At 45.1% G+C, this 8316-nt stretch overlaps 1 long non-coding RNA gene across 2 annotated transcripts; it reads left to right on the top strand.

Moving 5' to 3' along the window:
• Positions 1–5211: 5211 nt before the first annotated feature.
• LOC119361185 lies at positions 5212–7598 on the top strand. Of its 2 annotated transcripts, none has more exons than XR_005172855.1 (4): positions 5212–5673; positions 5773–5912; positions 6053–6527; positions 7462–7598. It is a non-coding gene; the product is annotated as an uncharacterized LOC119361185 (long non-coding RNA). The 2 variants fall into 2 exon arrangements; XR_005172854.1 differs by having other exon boundaries at positions 6053–6571.
• The last annotated feature ends 718 nt before the right edge of the window (positions 7599–8316 follow it).

The raw sequence follows: 8316 nt of genomic DNA, 5'->3' as shown, positions 1-8316 counted from the left end.
TATGTTGCATTTTATTCTTCCGTGTTTACTTATGTCCAACATTTGTTACATGCACACACTTGACAAGGTTAGTACAAGTAGTAATTTTTCCTCTGTTTTGTAGGGCTATGACAGAACATGCTATGTGATTCCATGAGGCAGGATGGATGTACCATGGCCACACCACTGTGCTCCTGAAGGTGATCGCTTCAATTCAGCGTTGCAGCACCTGCAGAGGCCCCCTATGGTACGTGCTTTTACTCTTGTTATCCTATGCTCTATTTTTTTGGCTTTGCGGCCTGCCTACAAGACATAGCTGGGATTCCGTGTTGAATCAAGCAGTATTTTTGACTTCTGTTGTGAGGCTATTCTAATGCTCGTACCTTTTTCTCTCGTATGAAAATAGACATATCATAATCCATTATTCTTCTAGGGTTGCCCCAGGCACCATTACTGTCACATGGTAGTAAAAAGCAAATATAGATTTCTACGAGATCCCATGGAGACCAAATTTATTTCAAGCAAAATATAGTAACCAATATTATTGAAGTTTTACAACTTGACTCATGTGCAATGGACTAAGAACACGGCTAGGAAACCTTCTTCGGGACTAAAACCCAATCACACCCTACTCTATCGCTTTATGGCCAAGTGTACACTCTGAAAGATCATGGATGTTGCCTAGAGGGGGGGGGGTGAATAGGCATTTTAAAATAATTACGGTTTAGGCTTGAACAAATGCGGAATAAACCTAGCGGTTAATTTGTCAAGCACAAAACCTAAAACAACTAGGCTCACCTATGTGCACCAACAACTTATGCTAAGCAAGATAAGCAACTATGTGATAGCAAGATATATGACAAGAAACAATTTGGCTATCACAAAGTAAAGTGCATAAGTAAAGGGGCTCGGGTAAGAGATAACCGAGGCACGCGGAGATGACGATGTATCCCGAAGTTCACACCCTTGCGGATGCTAATCTCCGTTTGGAGCGGTGTGGAGGCACAATGCTCCCCAAGAAGCCACTAGGGCCACCGTAATCTCCTCACGCTCTCGCACAATGCAAGATGCCGTTATTCCACTAAGGGACCCTTGAGGGCGGTCACCGAACCCGTACAAATGGCAACCCTTGGGGGCGGTCACCGAACCCGTACACTTTGGCAACCCTTGGGGCGTTCACCGGTACCCGTCAAATTGCTCGGGGCGATCTCCACAACCTAATTGGAGACCCCGATGCTTACCTGGAGCTTTGCACCATAATGATTGAGCTCCGAACACCAACAACCGTCTAGGGCGCCCAAGCACCCAAGAGGAACAAGCTCAAGGGTACCAAGCACCCAAGAGTAATAAGCTTCTCAACTTGTAACTTCCATGTATCACGTGGAGAACTCAAACCGATGCACCAAATGCAATGGCAAGGGCACACGGAGTGCCCAAGTCCTTCTCTCTCAAATCCCACACAAGCAACTAATGCTAGGGAGGAAAATGAGAGGAAGAACAAGAAAGAGAACACCAAGAACTCCAAGATCTAGATCCAAGGGGTTCCCCTCACATAGAGGAGAAAGTGATTGGTGGAAATGTGGATCTAGATCTCCTCTCTCTTTTCCCTCAAAAACTAGCAAGAATCCATGGAGGTATTGAGAGTTAGCAAGCTCGAAGAAGGTCAACAATGGGGGAAGAACACGAGCTCAAAAGATAAGGTTCAATGGGAAGAAGACCCCCTTTTATAGGAGGGGGGAAATCCAACCGTTATGTGCTCAGCCCGCACATGAGCGGTACTACTGCTCCATGAGCGATACTACCGCTCAGGAGGAAGAAACAGGGAAAAGGAGCAACAAAACATGAACCTTGGGACGGTAGTACCGTAGGAGACAGCGGTACTACCACTGGGTTAGGCGGTACTACCGCACCCTTCGGCGGTACTGCCGGGCAGAACGAAGGGTAAAGGGAAAGAGGGAATCGGGCGGTACTACCGCGGAGGAAGGGCGGTACTGCCGCTAAGGAGCGGTACTGCCGCGGCGAGGTACCGCACAATCCGACACAAAAAAAGACCCCTCAAATCGATGCGGTAGGGACCTGGTAAGCCAACGGTAGTACTGCTGCGGAGTCACCGCCGGTACTACCGCTATGGAGCGGTACTGCCGCTTGTGACTCCTCAGCGGTACTACCGCTGGGTACCACGGTACTACCGCTGGGACCCTGACAAAAACCACACTCAAGAAAACCAGAACTGCCATAACTTCTGCATATGAGCTCCGAATTGAGCAAACTCAAGCTTGTTGGAAACAAGACAACGAGTAGCATCAAAACAGCATGGGAGGTATGCCAACAAATAGAGGAGAGAAACCTCCAACCGAGAAGAACTGGCAAAACCTCTAACATCGAAAACATCATAGAAGATGCATGTGAACTCCGTTTTTGATGAACTCAAGCTTGTCATCAAGATGACCATAAGCTCTAAGACTCACAAAGAAAACCAAACAAGAACCAAGAAAGATGATGCAAGGATGCAATGGTTTGAGCTCTCTATGAACGATACGATCAAGCTACTCATTGAGAGCCCCCCTTGATAGTACGGCAATCGATCATATAACCCGGTCTCCCAACTACCATCATGAGACCGGTAAAATAGAAAACCTATCAAGGGCAAACCTTTGCCTTGCACATGGTCCATTTGAGCTAGATGATGACGATCTTGACTCCCTCAAGTTGGACCACCTTTCTTGATTGGGTTGACTCGATGAAGACTAGTTGATTGCTCCCCCATACTCCACTATGGGTGAGCCACTCTTCCGCACATCTTCACAAGTCCATTGTCACCACAAAGGACGGCAAGCTTCAAGCATTTGATCTCTTCGTGATGCTCCACTTGAACTCGCACACCGCAACCTAACTCCACAAAGAACCCTCACGAAGACCATGGGTTAGTACACAAAGCGTAATTGGCAATGCTTACCATACCATGGGATCACTTGATCCCTCTCGGTACATCTTCTACGCTTTGTGGGTTGATCAACTTGATTCACTTTTTGACTTAGTCTTGATCAACCTCTCACAAGACCAATCTTTAGGTAATTCCTTGAATAGCACCTTGGTCGACACAAACTCTCCTTGAACCCAACACATGTACTCCAAGAAAAGCCTATGGACAAAACCTTCAAATATAACTCAAGGCAACCATTAGTCCATAGAGATTGTCATCAATTACCAAAACCAAACATGGGGGCACCGCATGTTCTTTCACACTCCACATGTAAGAATGAACCACAATGCTGGACTAACTGCTTGCATCCTCGTCGTCTTCAACCGCAGCTGCATCCGATTGCCTAGCATGGTACTGCTTGAACCTACTCCTGTATTTCATTTTATTGTAGGGTGAATCGACAAGCACAATAGGTAGCTCTCTTCTGAATTTGTCGATGTAGGCCTGCATGCGAGGATATGTTAGTATCGTTCCATATGTTTCAAAAAATGACAGAATTTTAGGTGTTACTCTACGTACTTCATCATATTGCAACCTCAGTTTTACTCCCGTAAATAATTCGATGTTCTTCAGCATGTACATTGCACAACAAGAACTGCAACATTTTATGTTGTTAGATCAGCATTTCAGATATTAACAATCTAAAACAAAAACAAAAGCTAATATTGTTGACTGACGTCTTATCGGATTTTGGCATATTAATATTCCGTACTGTCCATTGCGTCACGTTAATGTCTTCCCATGCATTGCTTTCAATCCCATTGACTCGCATCGCTTCTCTCATATGTGCTTCCATCCCATGTACCTGCAAGCCCAATGGAATGAAAATTATGAATCCCAAATTGTAATAAACCTGTAATAACCGGCATCCGGTGCATTATACTATGAGTAATGGCTGGTTAAACTCTCAATCAATCATCATTGAATTGGCGATAGAACCTCACAAGACGCATACCTTTGTGCCATCATAAATCAACGGATCGACTAAATCGAGCTTCCACACTGATGCCATGAGCCGGATTCTAGAACAAATGAAACCAAATAACCAAAAGAAAAGAAGGAACCAGAATGGGGAAAATAAAGCAATGCGTACAACAGTTTTTACCTTCGATTAAGCATGTGCAGGTCAATCGATTAGGCTACTCATCGAGAAGCTGAATGGATGTAGACAAGTACTTGTGTCCTTTTTCGGGGACGATGCGCCCTAACTGTAAGTCACACCTCCTCGCCTAGGTGGATAGATTTGTCGGTCGCTCCATGTTCGTCGGCTGTCATGGGGATGGAAAAGGGAACTCCACCGACTGTGGAGATCTTTTTTTCACGACGGGGTGATGTGCGGAGGTTGATCGGACGAGCGCAGCGGTGGCGGTTGACGAGAATATGGATTGTCATCTCCGGGCGTCTCCTCTCTTAGGGTTCGTGAGGCATTTCTTTTCTAACTCGACTGTGATCATTTGGTAGGCCTTTCTTCAGTAACGCTCGTGGGGTGGGATATGAGTGGTTTGCTAGTTGGGCCGGGGAAAAAGGCCCAGGCAACCAGAGGACTCAGATTTTGCCCCTGGAGCAGCCGACCTTTAGGACAGTTGGGCCAGGAAATCAAATGTGTGGTGGAAGTAAAAAAACCCAGCATATCTGACGGTAAGGAACGCCCATATCACGGAAAATAGATGGCCGGAAACACTCGGTGCGTGAGAGGGCTGAAGTTAGTCTCAGTTTTACTATCCTACATATCATAGGTTTTGTTTGGTATACCCAATTATCAGTGTTGTTTGTGTGTGTTGCTTGAAGAACCAAAACCAAAAGCAAAAGTTTCTTCCCTCGAAAGGACCGAAACTTCAAAACAACCTCCACATAATAAGAGCTTGATCAAAAAATTCATCCAAAAGTAAATTAAGCCCGCAACTAAGCTATGCATGTCTCAGAAAGCTGTTATGTGATTCTCAAAAGAAAACAAAAAAGAAAGAAACTGTTATGTGGCTAAACAAAGAGAAGCACACAAATACGAAATAGCTTAAAACTATTATACATACGTTGAAGCAAACTGAACGGGAACTGGGCTTTAGCCCAATGGTTGGGGTAGTAGTCTCACTCCTTGATAATCAGAGTTTGATTCCTGTGTGGAATGAATTTCTGGAATTCTCGCTAAGGAAGCCTAAATATTTAAATTTCTGATGATATTTTTTTTGTCCGTCCAGAAAAGATGTCGCGATCGTCCGTAATAATAATAATAATAATAAAAAAACCCGCAAATACCTCCTGACGCCCTCCTCCCCATCTCCGATTCCTCCTCCGCCCGCGATTCCTTCTCTCCTCGCCGCATCACCGTCCCCGTGCCCTTCTCCAAACTCCGCCATCCCCGTCCCGTACTCCCTCCCTTGGAAAAGATCAATTGGAGGAGTAATTCCGGCTTCATCCGGCGGTGGCGATGCCGGAAAAGATCGATTTTTTTTCGACGGGAGGAGTAATTCCGGATTGATCCGGTGGTGCCGATGCCGGATCCTGCGACGGCGCCGACGCGAGCCACCAAGGGCCGTGGACTCCCTCTCCGGCTGCGATTCCGCCAAACCCTGTCGTCTCGGCGTCCCAGCGACCATCTCCGAGGCGGATAAAATCGTTTCTTTCGGTAGCAGCCCGAGGAGAAGGCCCGGACAAATCCTCGGAGCAGTAAGCCCGCCGCTCCAGCACCTTTCCTCACCGCCGTCGTCATCAAGGTCACCCCCATCCTTTTACTCCTCACTCTTTTTCCCTGCACCATCATGCGTATTTGTATTTGTGCTACACCATAAGGCTTCTTTTTGCTACCCCATCAGATCACAAGAGCAGGACTCTTTGGACGGTGCTGAAGATTGACCGGTTGGAGTCTATTGATTTGGGTATCCAGGAGTATCCTACTAGTTACACGGAGAATTGATTGTCAAGAACTAATTTGGCGGATTCACGAGGGAAATAGGTTGACTGCTGTGCTGAATTTTGTCACAAAATGCTATGGAATAATTTGTATTTCAACATGAACTGAGATTCATAGAGTATATCTATCAAATCGTTTTAGTTGTTCAAATTATAACATTTACCACTTGTTTGCTTCTTCAGGTTTTCTGAAGTTTCTTGGTCCTTACTACATGGTTCCAATTACCAGGAGAAGAAAAGTTGGCAGAATCTGTGGTCATTATATTTTTATTCAATTGGAAAGAGTGAAATGGTTGCAATAGAAATCTGCATTTAAGTCTTCAGCTCTCATATTCTTTTTGTGGTTTATTTATTTATACACTCAGAGAGAGGACTGGTTAGCTTAGGCCATCGGAGTATCTGTTTGATTGATGTGATGAATTTCAATTCTGCCTTGGAGTATTTATTTATTGAGCTTTACCTGTCTTTTTCTCAGGTTCTCTTGGTGGTCGGAATTTTGCAAGGTGAAGTTGGTCCTATGATTTCTGTCATGAAAATTGAAATGACACGTTTGGAGTCTTGTTCGGATGTCGGTGGTTTACATGTTCCAATTCAAGATATTAAAGAACCAGTTGAACTTCCCAAGCTATATGAGGACATTGGATTTAGGCCTCTCAAGGTAGTCATACTGTATGGGGAACAGGGAAAGCTCTACCTGCAAAGGTTTTGTCTTCTGATCACTTTCATTTCGCTCTGAAGCCTTGAAAATCCATGTTTTGCTACATTCAAACATCCGATCACTAATAAGTTAGTGTGTTAACATACATCTTTCCCTAGAAAAAGTGTAACCTCTTTTTTATCGTTTCAAATATGATGTTATTTCCTTTGATTCAAGACTGGTTGTGAAGTACTTGTGCTGCTCGCTAACTTCAAATATGATGCATGCAAGCGTAGCTGAGACTTAAGCCATATTCCTGATTCTCACAGTTGACCTAAACTGAATATATTGCAAAAATGCAAGCACATCTCTGAAATGAGAGTACACTTAAGCCCAATTCCTGATAGCCAATTCTTCACTATTTCATGGAAATAGACGGGTGAAAAAAAGTAGCTACATGAGCATTTGTTCTAAACTTGTTGGGTTACCACTATGTCTGGCTTCGTTGGCCTCTCACCCTCACACGACCGCACAACACTGCCGTGTAACTCCCATTCCGTCCTCTTCCAAGCGCCCGCACTACGGTTTCCGGCTGCCACCCGCTGCCTGTCCGCCTCCGCGCCGCAATTGCTCTTCTCCTTGGTGGTACCTCCTGCCATGGCCACCCTTGCTCTTGTTCGCACGCTGTTGTCGGGGCTGCCTCTGCTCCTTTCAGAGCACCACCGCTGTGTCTGCCCCCGTTTCTGTCTGCTCTTCACCCCTGCATCCCTTCGCTTTCTGCCCCCACTACCACCCCATCGCCATCTCTTCCTCTGGACTGAATCAACAAGAAATTCTCAAAGTTTGCATCTATTCAGAGTGCTTTTTATTTGCCTTTTAGGAGAATATCCAGTTGTTTCAGAGCGTCTCGGATACTCACAATGGAACTAAAATTATATTGATTTGACTTGGTTAGCTCGGAAGGTGGATTAGCTGGGGGAGGAACCAAGAAGCTTTAGGCCCAAGAACTTCGTGTGGACCATGACCTCCTCAGTGTTGCCAAGGTCAGCAGCGATGCCCTCGATAGGACGTGGAACCACAAGACATATCAGATTAGTTTCACTATTTTCTACCACTCAACTTTTGTGTTGTCTTTTCTGCCCATAGTGAACCTGATGCAAAACTGACCGAAGGGGCGTTGTAGTAGGTTCTAGTATAGGTTCTGTCACCCTCCTGTTTTTATATATATCATGTTTGAAAACTGATGCACACACATAACACAATGGAATCATATGAAACTGCTCTTTGACATTTATCTAACTAGGCTTTAACTAGCTACATCTATTTTTGTTGAATTCGTTAATTGTGTTCTAGTATAGTTTTTTGTCATTGTGTGAGGATGGATTACACACTCAGTTGTTAGGATAGGGTGTTGTGGATGATTCCTGAAAAGGGCCACGGCTAATTGAATTTTGTACCGAAAAAGGCTTCTCGCCCCGCTTTATAAATAAAGCAAACCACAACCGAAGCACAACATCCAACCAAAAAACGGAGGTCCATAGAAACGAAAGAAAATAAAGGTAAGGTACAGGCTGGGGCCAACAGCAAAAATAAGCCCACAAGGAAAGGAAATACAGCCTCAAGGGGGATAAATGATCATGAGAAGTCTAGCGGCCACGTCCTTGTGCTTCCTCGTCAATCTGTCAATGGCCACCTTGTCTTTGGTTGCTCCTTCTTAGGTTTGAAGGCCCATCTCGTCCTGTAGGTGTTCATGAGTGCATTTTCCAGGTTTTGATTTAACCATTAGAGCATCTCCAGCCGTTTGCCCCCC

This window comes from Triticum dicoccoides, chromosome 1A (assembly GCF_002162155.2).
Source record: "Triticum dicoccoides isolate Atlit2015 ecotype Zavitan chromosome 1A, WEW_v2.0, whole genome shotgun sequence".
NCBI classification, from domain to species: Eukaryota; Viridiplantae; Streptophyta; class Magnoliopsida; order Poales; family Poaceae; genus Triticum; species Triticum dicoccoides.
The sequence above is the reverse complement of the archived record's forward strand: the minus strand, read 5'-3'. Positions and strand labels throughout refer to the sequence as shown.